Source organism: Lagopus muta, chromosome 2, assembly GCF_023343835.1.
Source record: "Lagopus muta isolate bLagMut1 chromosome 2, bLagMut1 primary, whole genome shotgun sequence".
NCBI classification, from domain to species: domain Eukaryota; kingdom Metazoa; phylum Chordata; class Aves; order Galliformes; family Phasianidae; genus Lagopus; species Lagopus muta.
The window spans coordinates 13,457,253-13,478,160 of NC_064434.1; positions in this window are offsets into that span (position 1 = coordinate 13,457,253).

Consider the following 20,908-nt stretch of genomic DNA (forward strand, 5'->3'; position numbering starts at 1 on the left):
ATTTTCCCTTTCAGTTTAAACAAGAGTGTTCCAAGTATTTTAATGAGTTCCTTATAGACCAAAGTTAATCAAGTTTTTACATGCTTCGCTATGTCAGATCACAGTGATAGGGTTCTTGCAAAATTAAGTCCCAAGTGACGAACTGAAATCAAGACTTGCCTCAGTAACAGCAAGAAAAATAAGATGAATTTGACAATCAGATACGAAAGTATTCGTAACTTTTCTATATTGCATTGTTAACAGTCTAGTATATAAACATTTTCTCCTGAAGTAAAACATTAATGTCTTGAAGCAGATAAGATTCTGGCCCTGTATTGCCATGTAGTTACTGTAAAATCTATATGTAGTCACTCAGCAGATTCCCTGTAAAACACCAACTCAACAGTGATGAAGAGGCTTGAATGGTCCATGAGAAATGCACTGCCTCATAAACAGAGCTGCCCTCGAGTACTTAATGGCTATATTGACTAGAAAATACTAGAGAAAACCGTCTCTGCTACCAAGAAGTAATAATACTAAAATACTGCATATTTACCATCCATTTTGGTAGCTGTGATTTAAAATTTAAAAGTCAAGAAGGAAAAATCCTTATGTGACAGGTATTTTCAGAGGGCAAAATTCTCCTACAAGTACCTGCCACTACTCAGCCCTCATGCATTATTCAGGACTTGTCCTTGATAATGTCTCTTACCAGCAGAGGAAAAATTTTGCATGCATTATAATATAGAGTAATCACAGCTGTAAAAATGTAACTGTTCCTGAGGCTATCTTAGGGGTCTCAGGTACATCTCTGGAAGAACCTCGTGCATTATTTAAATATGTGACTGACTGCCTTGCTTTGAGTAGTCTGAGTAGTCATTCATACACTCAGAACTGAGATTGGGGAAAAAAAAAAAAAAAAAAGTGCTACAAAGAATTCTGAAGAATAATAGAAAGGAAAGGTCATTTTTAGCAAATCAGTTGAGGAGGAAAACAGGTTAGCACAACTCTGAATTGCTTCCAGAGGTGAGGACATAGAAAAGGGCAGTATAAAAGAATCTATTATAACTGCAGAAAGGAGAATCCAACCAAGTTGTTTTTGAATGAGACGTGCTTTCCTAAGCAATAATGATTGAGGGCATATGGTTATGTGGCAAAAGTTAGGGTATTGAACTTTGTTCCTATCCTTCAACATTTCTTTTTCTTGATATTTCTAACTGTCTTGCTCTATTTTATCAGCAGGACTGAGCTGCAGGAAGGTGCTGCTTTTTGATTGTTTTCCTCCGTTATTTTGATAAATTCTTAGACCAAAGTTTTACACTCAAAATACATCATGAATACAATAATTAAAACAAAACAAAGACCCACGTAAGCAAAAATATCATGTGCAGTAAGTTTTTCTGCATCTTTAGCAGGATGCACTTTATTGTAAGCAAACAATCCCAAAGCAAGGCATGCAGAGATTTTTAAAAATCATGAAATGTTATGTTCAGATTCTCATCTGGTGTAAGCTATTGCAGCTTCATCAGAGTCCATACAGCTACACCACTGCACATTCACCAGCCGAGACTGTGACACACTGGTCATATCTAAACACAGATTTATTAATGTGGATGGCAGACACTGCTGAGGAATAGTATATCTCTCACCTAACTAGGTTTCTAATGACATCTAACAAATACACAGATGCCAGAACAGCTTAAAAGAACTGCTCAGAACTGTTATCCACTGCTTATTTCTAGGACTTATCTCAAACGCAAGGTTCAGAAGGCAAATGAAGTAATCAGAATACTGCTGTGGTTGAGAAGCAGATGTGATCTTCGGCTTTCAAAATGAGGCTCTGAAAAGAATAAACTGAGATTTGACAAATTCAAGTGAAAACCCCGCCTCCTTCTTTTAAACTCACATTTTTTTCTGTCTGCACTAGATCTGTCTCTTTGATTCTCCTTGCCATATCTCAGAGTTGCTGAAGGATGATAAAGTATGAGGGATTTTGTCTCTCTTTTTTTTTTTTTTAATAAAAAAACAAAAATCCATTGCTTTCCCTCTTCCTACCTTCAGGACTTTTTAAATTTTGAAATATGGCATGAAATAGGAAGTAAGATGTCAATCTAAAATTCAGCATTTCCTTTCTCTTTGCTTTAGCAAGTCAAATTACATTGTATCTTCAATATTAGTAGCTAGGTCTAAATATATGTGTGTTCAAGTGATGGATCTTGAATTTTGCTGTGGCGTGGGGTTAAGCACTGCATACTTGATCCACACTTTGCATTTCACTGTTCGTTAAACTTGCCTAGATAGTAGTAAGTATTTTACTTCTAATAGCTCAGTTACCTCCTTCTCTGCCACCACAATGGATTGCCAGCATGTCTTCCTGATTATCTTAACTGCTGAGGAGACCAAATACATACAAAATGGTTTAAAATGATAAGCACTTCGAAAGTAAATCTGCTGTTAATAAGTTATTTTGTGAAAATAATGTTATGTTATTAATATTACCTGAAGTCTAGAGGTTGCACTCTAACCTCCTGCCCTGGGCTGGACTAAAATTGGAGGAAGAAGAGGAAGAAGGAAATGTCATTCATCAACATCTCAATCATAACACTTGTAAGCAATGGAACAATAGTAGCACTTTGCTGAGCTACACTGTTTATGTCAGTATTTTATGATATGTAATTTAACCTGCCTTTCCCTTACCCCAGTATCCCCACTATGTTTTCAGACAAGGAGAACATCTATTGCCTAGCATAATAAGCATGCCAGGGCATTGGATTCTCCAGGGAGCATACACATTTGGAGCACACAAACCCATTCTCATCCTCTAATCTGGCTTTTATTGTTTCTATCCTAGTCTACACCCAATGGCCCTAGGTTATCCCTCTGGAAGAGGTAGGGGGAGTTTAAGTCAGATAGAAGATTGGCCTGATGGGGGAGATTTCTGTAAAGACATTTGATTTTTTATTCTGTTCTTCATTCATGATTAAGGCACTTGTCCCAACAAGTCTAGGTGGATAGTCAGAACTTTGGTCTTGGATGGTTGGTCAGTGTTGCCATTTCAGTTTTAGGCAAGCTGTGTGTACAGGTCATTTTATAAAATTGGAATTCTGGAAGCCTGAAAACCATTTAAGAAATCCATGTACACAAAACTTGATACAGTTTCTGTAGAGCATCATACCATGCTGAAGGGAGGCAGTATGTAAGACCTAGACTGTCTGTAGGTACGGCATTTCTGCAATATGAGTGAGAGGAAAGGCTCAGCTCTAAAGATAAACTAAAAAACATAAAATCCTAGAGCTTATTTGTGAAAGGGGAAGGCCAAAGGGAATATTCATATGGGCAAATTTGGAGTTTCCATTTCATTGTGGAGCATAAGTCATGAAGAGAGTGTAAAAACAGTGTTCTGTTAAAGCACTATGAAAAGAGAGGCATTTTGGAATCACGTAACAAAGTGACAGCAACATTGATAGTGATGTTCGGGAAATGCTGGAAGGTTTTTATTGGGACTGGGGAAAAGAGACAAATGTTCTCACTTTTTGTGAAGGTCTCCAATGTTTTCAAAGAGAATGAATAAATCTGAGGGTTTTTAAAAGTTCTGCCAAATTCAAAATTTTAATGGAAAATTTTTACACTGTCTCAAGATCATTGCAATGATCACAACAGGATTTTAGCTTTTTAATCCCAGGCAGTGGGACCACCAAGGCTGCAAAGAAAGATAAATCTGCCTTGACAGCAGAGCTATCAGCCTGCTTGATTTTCTCTTTTGATAGGTTTATGTTTCATGCCAATCAATCCTGTTCTACCACGCAGCACAGCTATGTTACCTCATAACGTAATCTACAAGAAGCCTAAAAGCTTAGAAGGAAAACAGTGCCCTCTAACTACAACAGGAAAAAAAAAATGTGACAGAGGATGGGAAAAGATTTTTAAGAAAATTATTTTTTCTCTTGAGTAAATGATTTTGGCTAATGTTTCTCAGCCTCAGACTTAGTTCTCAGCCATTCTGATGATTACATTCTGATGATTTCCCCAGGGGAAACATATGCTTAGGTTCCTATTTCCTACTTAGTCATTGCAACAGTTAAGTGAGGTCTCAATGGACAGATGTCTCTAAGGAGGGAGGTCCCATTCACAAGAGAGTACATTCTTCCACTGAAAACAACAACAACAAAAAACATAATAAAGAGCAAAGTATAAACTTGGATAAAACACAGAAGTAAATTCATATTTACTAAGTCAGAGTCTCCTCTTGTTTAATAGAAATGTAAGTTCAGATTGTTTGTTTGTGTCTGAAGCTGCTTTGGACTTACTCCATTTTGATTAAGATCAGAATCTTACTTTTCTTGCTGTTTTAGATATATATATATATTTAATATCTAAATTATGCCTACTTATCGCTAGCTGATGGATTTATTTCCCGTACTTTTCCTTTCATAAAAGTTTCACTCACCCTTAGTACCTTAATCTTGCTATTAGCATCAGGACAGTGGTTTGGGGGTGTACCTCACATATGCTGCAAATCAGGTTATTTCACTCGAGCATAATACTGTAACAGCTCTGACTTCTAATAATCAGTGAACTGTAAAATCTCAGTGCAGGTTATCTCAAATGAAAATTCCAGAGACAAGAAACAGTTTGGAGGTTAATGGAATTATCTGAAGTCTCAGGATGTGAGGCGACAATATATGCTGGATCTACAGTACTGTGCAGAATAGTCAATTCAATTTCTTTTTACTCCTCTCCCTCTCCCACTCTTACTTTTTCCCTGGGTTCTATGAAATAATGTGGAGCTTTTGACAGATGCTCTAAAAATGAATCTTGACAAGGCACATACAATATAATACAGCTTCTTCCTCCATTTTTAAAGCAATTCTCCTTCTGTGAGCACTTACAAACATATCTAGTCCCACTGCATAGTTCCAGCTGTGCTCAGCTACCCAAACTAAATGGAATTCATCATGTATCATAAATCTGAGTCACTACATGGTCTTATAGTCATAGTCCTGAGTTCATTTTGAAAAGTAGAAGATAACAGAGGTGAAAAGCAATACAGATTTAGAAGAAATGGCGGAGCAACCCAGCATTATGTCTCTATCACATCTCCAGGTCAGCCTCTGAAATACCACATGGCTTTAGGAAAGACAAGCAAGGGAAAAGTTTGAAGATAGAGTGCACACACTGAGGTATCTGAGTCTATTAGAAATTGAAGGATTCATGAAGATGGGCTTGATTTGGAAGTATGCAAGTAGTGTAAAACCTGTGACTAGAAATTGGTTGGAATAGAAGAGATAATTGTCATAGTTTAAGAAGGTAAAAGTTGAAATAAGGTTCTTGTTTTTTACAAGTAAACACATCTAGTAATCACTTTTGGTGGAAAAAAAAAAAGAAGAAATAATTGCTATAATTAGAAAAGCATCTGGTTTGGCAAGAAACATTCTGTGAAGGTGGGAATAAGTGTCTCAAGAAGCAGAAATTCTTCTAGCATGGACATACTGCCAGCAAAGGAAGTTTCTGTAATATCAACATCTGATGCTCTCTGTCTTCTACTCCTCCTTCCCCCACATCTACTGCAGATGGTTTCAGTTCCTTTACTTGCATTATATGACTGAAAATTTGTTTTGTGTTTAATTTCTAACTAAAGAGGGAAGAAACAAGCTTCAGATTCTACAGAAATCTTTAAAAATGCATTAAAAATGACCATATAAAGAATATCATATTACTATCTTAAATCCACTAAAACCACATAAGGTATAAATGACAGTTACTGAAAGGTCCAAGACTAAGTCAGAAAACACAGAATTTAGTAATACAAGAAAAAGTTTCACAGACCAGGCAGAAGCTGGGATTAAAGAACCACCATCTCTGACACAGTTGAGGCAAATTAACTGACTAAGTAGTCATAAATAACTATCCCCATTTGCTGCTGGGGGTCTTTCCTTTTAGGCTTAATGTATAAATATTGCTAGGGAGACAAGTTTCAATCAGAAATCTTGGGTACTGTAAGGGTACCTTAAGGGCTGCAAAATGCATGGATGACTTCTTTGGAAATAGGGATCTAAGCCTCTGTTTTGATAGTGTCTGTAATCCAGGCAGGAAGGTCAACATTGCCAAGTATCTTGCAGTTGTGCGTAGTGTGAAAAACTCTGACAAATAAAGGCTAGGATGGTAGGCAAAAAGTATATTGCTTTGAAATGAATTTCAGTGCTTTAAGCAAGTGGTACTGTGTGTAACAGCTATTTCTGACACTTCTTTTGTACTTTAAAACATAAGCACAGCTTGTATAAATGTAAAGCCAGGATATGTATAACTATTTTTCTGTGCTGTGCACGTTTGTATTTTTTGAGGAGCAATCTGTTTGTCCTTATGTCTGCACGATGCAACGGTATCTCAGATGTCTCCAAATGTCCTCACATTGGAATAGGAAAAAGCATAGCTGCAGCAGCATGGCAGAACTAATCAGCCTGGGCATTGTGCCCTGCTGACGCAGCTCTCTTTTTTCCAGGACCCCAGCTAGCATCTCTGTGAGGCACTAAGTGCACACTGCTGCAATTCAAATGCTGTAGTCATGGGGACAGACAGATAGCAGCCAAGAGATAACCTGACCTCCTGGGCTAGTGGGTCAGGAACATCGGAAAGGGGGGAAGGGAAGGGGGGAGCAATTTATCCAATATCATGCGATTATTACTTTTTCAATCTGAAAGAAACTGTGCATGTATCGCATCTGGAGCCATCCCAAGTGACTGTATGAGCTATTAGGTTAGGATTAGTGAGGCATGCAGTTTTTATTCTCTTGGTCACTACATCTAGACTGCTTAATTTAACAGTGTCAGGACCCTTTCTTTGGCTCTGAAACCAGAAGCATGGCCCAGACATAACCATGCTATGCTTCCAAAGAGGGCAGCTACCTCCAGACAGCCTACTGGAAGCTGTCCCCAGCCTGTGCTGGCTCCTGGGAATTGGTTGGAAGAACTAGCTGGCCCAGGCCAAAGCTGTGCTGGGAAACATGCAGTGTGTACAGACAGTGCCTGGGCCTCAGAACTATTAAATTGTTCCATAAATCCCTTCATGAAAATTGTTAGAAAGCCAGACTCTTTGAAGGGTGGCTGTTGAAGAGCTTCTACACAGTAAGTACCAAAAAGAATATATTCACATCAAACTCCACCGAAAAAAAAAAAAAAAAAAAAAAGAAAAAAAAAAAGTGAAATCCAGCACCCAATAACAAATGAAAAACCACTGGTGCCTACACTGAGATGAACTCAGTGCTTTCTGAAATGTACTGAGTGAATCTGATGTTCTTTTGAACTCTGAGTAGACAGGTAGTGCCTTTCAGACTTGAAGTACTCAGACTGTATGAGCCAAGAATGATTCATGTTATCAAAGCCCAAGGAAAAAGGGAACACAAGATTATAACAACAACCTGAATTCAGAACACTATCACATTTGGTTCCACTGGGAAAAGTAAAAGGGATTGCTTACACCATAAAAATTCTGTGACACAAAAAATAAAATAAAATAAAATAAAATAATAAAAAGAGAGAAAAAATGAATAAAAAGAAAAGCAGGTTTCTTCTATCCTTTTTAATAAAGTTTTTTTTGTTTGTTTGTTTTTTGTTTTTTTGGTTTTTTGGTTTTTTGTTTTTGTAAGTATAAATAGAATTAATAATAGACCGGCCATTAATTGAAATTCACAAACTGGGTTTTGGACTACAGATAAAATTTACCAGCTTTCTTAGCAGTGTGTATCTAGTTATTTTATCTGTATCTCTTTGTTGCATCCTAAACTAAGCAGTACAATAATGCAGACTTCTGTTTAGCTCCATCATATAGATGATATATTGATAATATATTGATATAGTGATAATAGGACCAGCATATTTAACATCAATATTTTAATGAGGCTCAGCATTCATTATTCTAATGCACCTGGTTAAAACACCCAGATTTTGCCAAGTGTGGGGCTGTACTTTGGCATGAGAGCACTCGTGGAGAGCAGTGCAAGGGTGTACTGAGGTGTGTATTCTACTTCCTTGCTACAGGAGGAAGAGGAGGAGCATTGCTGGAAGAGTATGCTCCCATGCATCTAAGACCAACAAGGATTCCGGGTTCCTGGACAAACAGGCTCACATGAAGAGCCTCCTACCAGTGTAAACATCTTTCACAACAGCTTTGATCCACAGGGGAGACAATTTTGCTTCTTCCTTAGTTCAGACTGTTGGGTCCAACTATCCCGTATCATAAAAAAAAAATCAAAGTTCACCACATCCTTTACAGAACATTCTGTCCATTTCTGCATTCTTCAAAGGTGTCTTACTCTTTTGACAAAGAATTCTTCTCAAAATCTGAGTTCAAATTCAGCTGGCTGGCAGCAAGGTTTCTCTAAACTCCTCACTTGCACTGAAGCCATAATGAGAAAGCCAGGTCATTAGGGACTCTGAGAAGAAAAAGAAGCAAGGTTTTCTCAGCATACGTAAAATGGTGGAAAAATCTCTCTTTCTCTGTCACTCTCTCTCACACACATAAACTCATCACATCACAATGACAGTAAGTTGTGGCACAAACTGGAATATCAATAAATCCTTCATCTACCTGAAGCTGAAATACAGCCAGATAAAATTTATTTTTAGATTACCTTGAACGCCAGCCAGAATGGAAGATGCAAAAATAAGACACGGCAATAAATGCTGGTAATGCAAAGCTGTAGATAGGAAAATGGGACCTTAATCCATATGCTATGAAGGCATCCCTCAGTGAATCCTTTCTGAGCATATGCTAATAAATACAATCATCTTCATTTGGGTTATTGGTATTACCTTGTTTGGTCTTAGTCTGGCATGATTTCAGCTTACTTTATGTCTCTTTGAATATACCAGACAAGAAATTCTTCTAGGGAACACATGATACCCCTGCCAAAATGGGAATGAAACACAAACTGCTTTTTGAGATTATCATCATAATGGAACTGTTTTCCAAGGTTATATCCAGTTTCAAAGAAATTGCTTTCTCTCTACTTAACAAACATCTTTATGTTTGAAATAAGGACACTTAAAAGAGAAGAGGCAGCAAAAGATATCCATGGGGGTCCCACTTCTGGCTCTCCCCTTTCTTCACTTTATGCTCCCATTTGCTCTGGGGATTGCTGTACATTCATGTTTCATAGTGTATCTGCCTGTCTCTCATGGCACTGGGACTACTCAACTTTGCTGTCAAGGTACCTCTGTACCTCCAAGAAAAGGAAATTTCTCCACATACAAAGGGATGAGGCAGAGAGATTGTCATGAAAGAAGTGCTCTGAGTTTGCTTGCAGTACCCAGAAATGAATGCTATGAAACAGAGCATTGGATTTTGCTATTCTTTTTTAGACATGAAGGCCCATCTAGTCCAATAGACAATAACCAGCCACCAGAAGCTTAAAGATACTGGAGTAATGTGGAATAAAGCAGATCGATCCTGACCCTTTAACGTCTCTTCTACAGTACGAGAGTTGAAATTTGGATGAAATCCTAAAGCAATATATATATAAATACATATATATAGGTAGCAATAATTTTTACAAGTCTAAAAATTCTTGTTAGATACTTGGTTCCTCTTCACCACTTGTGGAATTCTTGGTCTTAAAAACATCACAAGACACTAAATTCCAAGGATTACAGTCAAACTGTATCCTAAATGCATCCCTTCCTATTCTACTTACTCTTCAGATTACACTAGATTCATCCACTATCTATCCTATAAAGCTATAAATTCCTGATCCAACTTCCTTCAAAATTAATTTTTCATGTAATTTGATGCACTTTAGTCTGCCTTCCCTCACTAGTCTGCTTTCCAAATAATTCTAAGTTTTTCAGTCTCTGTTCACATAATTGCTTGTCAAGGAATTTCTCAGCTCTTTACCATAACTCTAATGCAGCAGTACCATTGCTGTGTGGTGATACTTCACGCATATCCATGTGAGATTACACCAGTAGTGTGAACTATATGTGTTGTCCTAATATTTTGTAGAAATTCATATGCATGAACAGAATTTATTCAAATTTATTTCAATTATTCTTTAAAAATAATGCAACAATTAATGCTAGACCTGAAAATAATCTAAGTAGCATTACTGGCATATTACATTCCTGTCTATATGTAAAAAAAAGAACAATATCAAAAATAAACTATAATAAACTTATTTGCAAGTACTGTGCACTAGAAGGAGAATGCAGAAATAATGTACAGTAATGCCATGTCATTACTGTAAGTCAGACAATGGTCACTAAAACCTGTTCATTTCAGAATACACCTATTTTAGACAGCAAGACAAGCAAAGAGGACAAAAAATATAATGGGCAGTGCAGGATGGTAGCATGGACTAAGCTGAACAATTTCCATCTGGAATGCATTGATCTCAGAAAACATTAGAGGACTCAAAGTCCATTCACTTTACTCATCTGTGTGAGTCATCCTCATTAAATTCAAAGGATCTCAGAACATCTGTGCAACTGTAAATTGAATTTTAACACTCAAATGAGCAGTGACTCAATACAGCTTCTATGTCTGATACTAAACTGGACAAGCGAAGAATTGCCTAAAAGCAACAAAGCAGTACAGAAATTTGAATTAGTGTCAGAGTTAGTAGATAGCATTTCTTTTTTAATTAATTTCCTATTGATTATTAAAACATAGCATTGAGTGTATTTCAAATATTAGAATTATCCAAGCATTATTGTAGCTAATTTAATACAGAGGATTGAACTTTCATTTTCTCGAGGATACAAGTAAATAGACATTGCACGAAATATTTCAGAGAAATAGGCAGGAAATAGAATCTGGAAGTAACTTTAGAGTTAATAACCAGTGTTTTCAATAAACAGATTATATTAAATGGAAGAGTTTTCATTTTAACAGTCATCGTGTTTCAGGATTTCTTACTGAATAAATGATGTCAGGTGAGACCTGGATAAAAATGAGTGTTTTTAAATGTTGAAAGAAACTAAACATATTTGGAAGTGCCAAAGGAGTAGATTTGTAGAAGTTTTTAGGTCTAAGCATCAAAATGAAGTATTTTAATGTCTTTCTCAACTGTGAAATAAAGTATCAGGAACTCTGAAATCTCATGGATTATTGCCTGGTTTTTTACTTCATCTGAGAACCTTTAAATTCCAACCAATTAGAGGTAGAAACCCTCCAGCTTTTCGTTATTTTTAAAAATATTAATTAATTATTTTTAATAAATCTATATTCCTAACTATTTTGTAAAACTTCATAAATTGAGTAATTCATACAGGTCATTGTATATTCATATTGTGCATACGTCACTAAAGAAATAGATTAGAAATAAGAATAATCCTAGAAACATTCAGCTTTCATTAAAAAAAAATATATATATATAAGAAAGAAAAAAAAGAAAGAAGAAAATCAAGAAGCAACTTGTACCAAAGTACTTACTACTATGACCGTGGCTGCTTGCCTCACCCATGGAAAAGGTGCAAGCTTTTCACCTATCAAAACTGGCTCAGTGGCTGAATGTATACTGGGAAGTCAAACAGCAGCAAGGAGCTTTCTGCATGACAGTATTTGGTCATAAAGCATGGCATTGCTTTCCCACACAGCTTCTGAGCTTGGTTTGAATTCTGACCATTCCTCTCAGGTATTTTAGACACAGACACTCCATTGTACAAGGTAAATACCATGGATAGAAACCTCTCTATTGCAACTGTTTGTGGTGCCACAGAAATATCCCAGGCTCTGTTAGGTGCCAGATACAGTTTGTGGGTTATGAGATTGTAAAAATTAGATTAAAAAAATCGTGAGGGGATTTATTCCTGTTTCCTGAAAGCTATTTTTAAACCAATACAAAACATTTGAACAGTTCAGAAAAGAGGAACTGGACCCAGTCCACTCTCCTTTCAGTATCATGCACCAACCAGAATCATGTTGCTCCTCCACTGTCCCCTCCACTACAATTCTGAGACTGCAAGAGGTCCAAGCTCTGACTCTGCAAGTGAGCCACAGGATAAGTGGATCAAGGAGAGTGGAGCAGATGTGCATTTCAGTCACCCCCAGCTGCAGAAAGATCCAGTGTGTACCAAATATGTCGCTTCTCACTCCTTTCTGCGAATGCTGTCAGATTCTTCCTCTGGCTGATGTGTTTTGCACTGCTCATCTCTGCCCTACATCTGCTCAGAGCATTTCTGACTGCAGGAGACCTTCTCAGGGCTGAGAGTTGGAACGTGCCCCCTGAGCTGCAGCAGAGTAGAAGCAGCACTTTGGTGCTTAGTTTCTAAGCATTAAGCTGAGGTATCAAGAGCCAGTAGTGTTGAGCAAAGCTGCACATCTCTGAGTGGGGCACCAGCTGGAATACAGACTACCACAGTTCTCCTTGGTACTTAGGCAGCTCCTTTTCAAAAGATGACATTTTAGGCCCCAGAATGTAGGGTCATCAAATGTTTGTTTGCTGCAATATTCAGAAATCCCCTAATTTCTAGTTTAAACTTCCATATTTTTGTCAAGAAGAAACAGAATGATCTTGCTTTAAGGTGCAGTCTAAGCAGAATTTCTGTATCATCAGTTATCCAAGGCTCACACTGACAGAGAACAGAAGGTTACAAACAAGACACTTGATAGTATTTCTCTGTGGAGTCTCATAAGTAAGACTGTATGCAAGAAAAATAGGCCAAACAAATCGTGGTAGTATAATTACGAAAAACAAAAGTCTTTATTTCTTTTTCTTGCTAAAAAATGTGAAAATAGTGAAAATGATAAAGTGATTTAAAGAGCTAACCAGTCTGTACACTATTGCAACCCACATTCAGTCATATCCCTTAATTCTGACAGGAAATGGAATGTTTGTCAGAACTCCCCCATACCCAAAATGGTCCAGTTTTGGTGGAAGAAAAGCTCTGTTTATTACAGACAAGATTATTTTCTCCTTTTCTAAGTGAGAAAACATGTAGTTTGTTTTACGAAGAATGCAGTCTCCTCTGTGATCATAGATACTTCCAGCCATGGCAATAAGAACATTTTCCTGGCTGTGTTTTTTGGCACTATAAAATGATAAGAAGACATAGCCATTGTGTTTCATAGTCATAATGAAACTCCACAAGGAATGTTTGAATGTAGTTTGTAATTAAATAGTTTGAATTTTAATAGTGTATCATCATTTGCAGCTGCTAATGGTAACAGTGGAAGACATAATTCTGTCCACACTAATTGAAAATTAGAATATTTGCCTCCAACTACTGCATTAGGTGAAATATTTGTTACTGTGGCAAAGTACTCTATAGATAAATCATCAACAACTCTCAATTTGCATAATAGATTTTCAGAAACTTTGTCACCTATAAAGAAAGTTTTAAAATGATGAGAGAGATCTTTTTTTCCAACACTGGAATCATGGGAATACAAGTTGCTCCACACAAAATTAATTTACCTTCAGATGCCCTCAAATACCTGACTTTGTAATTTGCTCAACATTTATTTTATTTAGCTTAGAAAAAAAGTACTCTGACCTGATTCAGCTGCTTTCTCCATAAAATGTTGACGTTCCAGGAAATTATCAACATCTCTACAATGTTTAAACTTTTCAAATGGCTTGATGTATTTCATCCGTGTTAAAAATATGCTTACCAAAAGATCCAATGAGTGCACTCTAAAAGATTAACAGCTCTTGTACTTGAGAAAAGACTGCCCTTTCTTCCCTTGGTCCTAGCTTTCTTAAGTCCTTAAAACTTAAAGAAATTTCATGCCCATTCTTAGTTAAAAGACGGAGCAGAAAGAACAAATTCCACCATAACAGACCATTATTATTTTTAAAATTATTCCTAAATAAAGGTGAATAGAAATGTACTGAAACTGAATGTAGGTAATATTTGAAAAGAATATTGGTGCTTGAAATAATGAATTTATACATTGGAAGCAACATAAATATACATTTCAAAATATTGTATTTGCTATAACATAGTATTTATTAATGATAACTTTAAGATGTTTTTTACGTGTTTATTATTTTCATGCAAGAAAGATGATCAATCCAGGACAGCTGAAAATATGAGAAATAACCATTGTGCAGTCTTCTATGTCTGGCAACTGGGAAAAGAGGCCAATTCTACTAAAAATAGGTCTATCTTATGGAAAGTCTGACCTTGAACCCTTGGTTCAAGGTTAGGTCAAGTATTTCTGCCATCAGAATTAGGCAAAGCATTCCCTCCATTTATTGCAGCTCCACAGACAGTGCCTCCAGGTGAAATAAACACAGTGATGCTGTAGTTGCAATTTTTAGATCTATGTAACAGAACTGGATTACAATAATTTAGTCTGGAAGCAATGGGAGGTATAAATTACTATGACTCCAGTGCTGATTGACATGATTATGTGAGAAAAGAGATAGAAAAGATCTATTAGGTCATCTTGTCCATTCCCCATGATACATTTTAATGTCTCCAAAGGAAGTGTTATAATGTGTTTTGACAAGGACCTGGCTATTAATAACGCCATTAATAATTTTTATGACATTTTTAATTCTCTTTGCTTGGGCTTTTTTTTTTTCCCCTACGATCCAAGAATAGATGCCTTGTTCTTTCACCCTATTACCAGTATAGGCAACATGGGCTGTATGAAATGTGATAGAATGGTTAATTTTCAAAAATATTATAATGTATTAAATAATTAAAATGGCTCTGTGTGACCAGAGTGCTAAAAGGTTACCACATTAAAAAACAGCAACAGAGAAGTAGCTCGATATTAATGTACTTGGGTCTGACCTCACTTCCCATCATACAATATACAGAGCAACTTCTGCTCCTGCCTCTTATCCATTCCCTAACCTATAGAGTTAAAATCTGCACAACATTCCAGCTGAGAAGGATATGGGGAACTGCAGCTCATATTCAAAATGAAAGCATGAAATATTTCTTTAATCTTCTGTTTTCCAGGGTTGCCTACCCCTTCTCTTTGTGGTGATAGAGAACCTGGCAAGCACACAGAAATTCTAGAAAATGTCAGTCTGGCTACTTCGGAGTTTGTCAGAAAGTATCTTCTCCTGTGAATCACCCAGCATCTGATCCTAGGCTATGTACCTTTATGAAGTTAATATTTGTCCTACTCTGCAAAACATTGAAATGGTAGTAATTCATTAAGAATTACAGTAAGAATGTCTCAGGAGCGACAAGTCTGGGACCTAGATACAGGATAGCACTCCTGCATTTATTAATGTCATGCACTGCAACACTGGAGAAGTCATTTAGTAGTCTTTCTGCAGCTGTTTCCTCATTTAATTTTCTGTATTCTATCTATTCAATGCATAAAGTCTATACCTGGACCTGGATAAGACATGGACTGGCACTTTTCCCTCTCTTATCGCAGTCCCAGCTTGCTGTAGCTCTCACTGGGAGGCAAGTCAGTCAAAGAAGCATGAGAGGGATACTGCATGTTGGTTATTGCTGGTGGCTGAAAGGTTGGGGTGGTGGGACACACTAAAGATTATATCTGTCCACAGCCTACACTGTAGAGGTGATACTTTCTCAGATACTGTATGCATTGTGGTGTAGATAATGAACAAGCACCTCGTTAACTAATGGTATTTCTCTCATGAATTCTACAGACTGTGCAGAGGAGGCAAAAGATCAGAGGCTAAGTTGGGTTACCAAATAATGAAAGGGTTCTCCTGATGAGTAAGAAATATTTGTGCTGGATTTTTTTCTCTTTTTTTTCTCTGTAACATAAATTATCTGTTATTTGTTCCTTTTCGCTCAACGAAGAAAATTATATATTTTTGCTATAAATCAAGAATTATTTGTTTCAATTTATGGGGAAAAAATGGGTGGGTTTCTATGCTATTTTTAGTGAATGGCCATATTCTAAAACAGATTTTTTTTAAAATTCTTACAAACATGAAAACTACCACAAATTTAACAGACGAGAGCATGATAAGATATTATTGGCTACACTAATACAAATAATTTTATATCAAGTGTGTGTGTGCATACATGTGTATGCATGTGATCTTTAATATTTATGAAATAATTATTAGGTACAGCTAAGTTCATTAATAACTTATTTGAGAATGTATTCTACAAAACACATTAGTAATAAATTGTTAACCAGCAATGCCACAGCTCACTGTTATAAAAAATACTGTTATGTAGGAATCGTCCAAACTAAGGACAGACTTGATTAATATGTGAATTCTAGAGGTAATATACCACACTTTAAAGTACAATAAACTTATTAAATAATTATGAATCAGTTGTGCAAATGGGTATTATAAAGAGCTTGAAAATGGAACATAAAGCCAACTATAACAGAGTAATCAAATACTCTTGGTCTTCTAGTTCTCATTCAGCTAACAAAACAAAAGCAATATAGGAAAATATGGGAATTAGAGCACAATATGAAGTCTTTGTCTAAATTGGGTGTTCAGTGCTTACACTTAGGGGCCATTGGTACGTGCTCAATTTAGCCAGCTATTAGGGCTAATCCAGTTTTTCTGTAGACATCAGAAAAGATTCTTCAGAGGCTGGCTGAAGACTGGAAACTGAATTAGGAATTCCAGGTGGAGCCTCAGAGAATGTATCTCTCTCTCTGTTGACTACCCAGAAAACCCAAGGGGCTTAGGTAGCTGAAATACCCAACTAAAATATGTTTCAAAAGCTGGATGTTGTGGTTACTCCCTTACATGTCAACGGCCTGCAGAAGTTTTATAGAGAACTACTATTTACTTGGCTGCACATGCTATTTTGGGGCCATCTTGAGATCATCATGCAGACTTTTGCAAATCTTTTCTAAAGGAAGACTCTATGCTTGCTCTAAAGCATGGCTTTAAACACTTCAGTTAACTGAATGGCTTTGAAGAACAATTTTTATGAAGGATTCTTTCAAACCCAGACTGTTAATTTATTATGTGCTGACCAGTAATATGAAAGAACTCTGTGTTTCAGAAGTTTAGTAGCTCTTAATTGCAAACAAGCTTTGAAGTACCCAGCCGTGCATGACAGACTTCCTGATACCTCCTTGTCTCTTTCTTCTTGCAGTCTGAGATCTTCTTTCCAGCTGTCTTGCTGCCTAGAAGTATTTACCTTTATCTTGAAGCCTTCTTTGAATGATCTGACTACTGAAAGATTCAAAATACATGGCTTGACAGATTTACAATATGTTTTAATATGACAAATCATACCCTACGCAATATTGCAAAATTTTAAAAATGACCCATATTTATGTCAGAGCTAAAGGAATCTATACCCCGTGGTTTTGTCTTACCTTCAGCACAGTGATTAACAACAACTCTTGTTCCCCGTGCTCCATTAGAAATACAAAGCCAATTTCTGATCTTGTGGTGTTTGACTAAAAAGCCTGAGCACACATTAATGATGCAGAAAACATTATTAACTAACCGTCTTGCCACAGACTGTAGGGGAATACTTTCAGAAACATGAATCTGAGCAATCTCACATTATAAATCATAGAACAGAAAACTCTTTTTATTAGAACAATTAATTAATGTGGATCCTGCGAGGACAGAAAAAAATTTCTCTAGGTATCCTAATTCAGCTGAAAATAGATTTTAAATGACACTAAGAATGATTCTTACATGGTGGAACACAGTTTTTAACTTTTAGTCTGGTGTTAATAAAGACTGGAATTCTTCTCATTCAATTTTATACATCTAGTATAAGATAACGATGTAAATTTGATGTGTAGTTAGTAGAGAGAAAAGCAAAGAAATCAATCCATCCACTGATTAGACACAAAATGCATGGAGTGAACACACTGAAAATGCACATCTATATTCAATCACTCTACAGGTATTTAAATGAACAACTTATCATAGAATCATAGAGTTTCTTGGGTTGGAAGGGACCTCAAAGATTCTCCAGTTTCAACCCCCTGACACAGGAAGGTTTGCCAACTACAAAATCAGGCACTAGATCAGGTTGTACAGGACCTCATCCAGCCTAGCCTTGAAACTTCTGTATGCCCAAAAGTCCATTTTCGAAACTTTGTTCCTTCTTAGCTCTGTCATTGTCCAGATACATCAGGAAAGCCAGAAACCTATACACAACAGATATGAGAAGTATAGTGCTTTCAGAAAAGAGAATGTGTCCACTGGAAGCAAATTTCCAAAATGAGATGTGATGAGAAAACCTCAGTTCGAGCCAAGCACTACTCATAGAAAGGCACTAGGGTTAGTAGTTTACTTGCTGTTTGTCATGTATTTTCTCCCTGCAATTTTTTAGCATGTGAGAAAGGTTAGACCTGAACTAAAGGGTTTGTTCTTACATCTGAGAATTTCCATCTCCTAGTTGTTTTTTGACTCAGAAAGACTGCAGTAAATGTGAGGGATTCACACATGACACAGATGAATGCTATGTCACAGTTTAGCTAAATAGATGTTACAGTCATTTTTAAAGGATTCCCTCCAGACATACACATGCACATTTATGAGGTTTTCACTTCCTTGCTTCTCTTCCTGGTACCTCTGCCTCTAAGCAGCCAAGAAGGAAAAGACAGAATAAGTCTCTTCTTCACATACAAAAGTTTATTTTTAGAAATATTTTTCCAAAACAATTACATTAATTATTCATTATCTCTCTCTCTCTTTGTTCCTTTTAATATCAGCTCCCAGGAATCTGCTCGTTTGTGACTTGATTATCCAGTCCTTTTTGTGTTTTTCTCATTCTCGTTGAAAAGATTTATTATTTTTTTTTTAACAAATTAATATGCCTGTAGCTAAGTCATTAATCCTAGAAAGGTTCTGATAAAATTATTGCATTCTTCAGAATTGGGGAAATGTAGAAGCACCTTTAACTTCTCTGTATAGGGCTGCAATACTTAACTATTTTTAATGTGTCAAAGAGAGATCATAGTCCTACAGCCAGTTTGACAGCAAGAATCTACCAATATTTGCTCCAAGGCATGGAAATATTTCAGTGCTACAAAAGTTCCACATGCAGCTTTTACACCAATGCCACGAGAAACAGAATTCTTACACCTAAGACAATGCCCTCATCTCCAAGCTACAGGGTCATCATCTCCCTTTCTATTTCTTTGAACATATATAAGGAGGGGAGTTAAAGAATCATAAATGGTCTTTTACACAAAGAGGTGTATGCTCTTCCCTCACTCCCAACTTCAGCCTAACCATTAGGCTCTTACTTTGTGTTGTCTCAAGCAAGAGAGACAGCAGATCTTAGGCTCCACTGTCCTTGATGCCCGCACTTCATATTAAGCTCTCACTTGGAAACTGCAGGATATCATACTGCTTTTCTCGCCTTCCAAAGAGAAAAGCAGCCCTGCTATTACATTTTAAAGGACGATTGTAAGCACCTTTCTACTTACAGGGGGATGGACTAGGGTTGTTTCTTCTCCTTAGTTGATCAGTCAGCTAAAATGTTCTGTGAGATGAGTGGGACAACAGCTGTAGTGTGAGCCACGCTGGCTACTGATCTACCTATCATTAGGACAATAGCTCCTCTTTTAAAGTGTTGCTGTTCGAAATCTCCTGATTTAGCTTTCTTGTCCATATCTTCCAGGGAGCTCATGTTATTGATAACTTGAAACAGCTGAAAATTTTATGTGCAAGTACGATTAAAAATATTCAACAGATGAAAACAGTAATTTATTTCTGCTACTACAAGTGAAATAGCCAAATTCTACTAAAACAAGCCCTTTGGAAATCTGGCTCGAGTTTGACAAAACAATAAAAATGTCATCATTTATGTCCTGCTATTTTCTCCCTTTCTTTATTCTTGATCTCAGTCCAAATGAAAGAAGCAATAAGATAAATGAATACATTATCATTAAAATTTTCCTGCTACATCTTGTTGTTAACATAATGTAGAGAAAAACAGTTGGGATTTAGAGGCTTGCAAATTTCTAGGGTGGCAACAGGTATCAGAGTTTCTCAAAATCAAAACCACTTATAAGCTATCATGTCTGTGGGAGAGGCTAGCTATTATCAATCAATTAGGTCTCATAGGACAAAAAGACTGGAAACTTATAAAAGGAAAGCATAGCTCATAAACATATGAGGGGTACTCTGAAAGTAATGCCTCTTGTTTTATAATGCTGGCTCACAATGTCAGATGCAGATATTGGTGGTATAGCAGTAGAAGTTGAACCTTCCTACCAAGATTCCATTATATTTTGTTGCCAGGACAGATGGCAAAATGGTATCAGATGTGGAAGTGCAGATGAAAGAAAGATATAGAATTGAATTCCTCCATGAGGAAAATATGGCACCCACTGACATTCACTGAAGCTTGCTGAATGTTTATGGAGACTAAACAGTGGATGTGAGCCCAGTGAGGCAGTAGGTGGTGCATTTCAGCAGTGGTAACAGAGACAGTGGGTCACCTCCACTGGTGTAGATTTTTACAAAAGCAGTGTGCAGGTTCTTGTTCATCACTGGTGAAAATGAAGAGCTCGTGGTGGTGACTGTGTTGAAAAATAATATTCTACACATGAGATTCTGCTCTATCAAATAGTGTTACTGAGCTCTTTGTACATGCTGTAATTTCGGTGGAAATAAAAATGTGGTGTTAGCTTTGGAGCAACATGCAGGAAGAAAGCATATTCCCATTGAGTAGATCAGAGGAAGTCTTAAAGGTATCAAGGAAGTACAGCCCACCACTTTGAGTACAGAAACGGGAACCAAAGATGTTAGGATTAACATTTAGCATATGAACACTAAACAATTAGAATAACATTTTCAGAATACAATAATTTCAAAATTTCCTCTAACTGTCACGGTCTTCTACAGCTAGGCACTTAGACTATTCACTTAGAAAATTCACTATTTTAATATATCTTGAATTGTTTATTTCCATGGTTTTTTTTCAGGGGTGCTCAGTATCCTGCAATCCACTGCATTGGCTGCTCAGTGTTAAACAAAGGTCGTGGTTTCCTGCTTGAATGCTACCTAATACAGTACTGATTTTAAACAGCTAGAGAAACC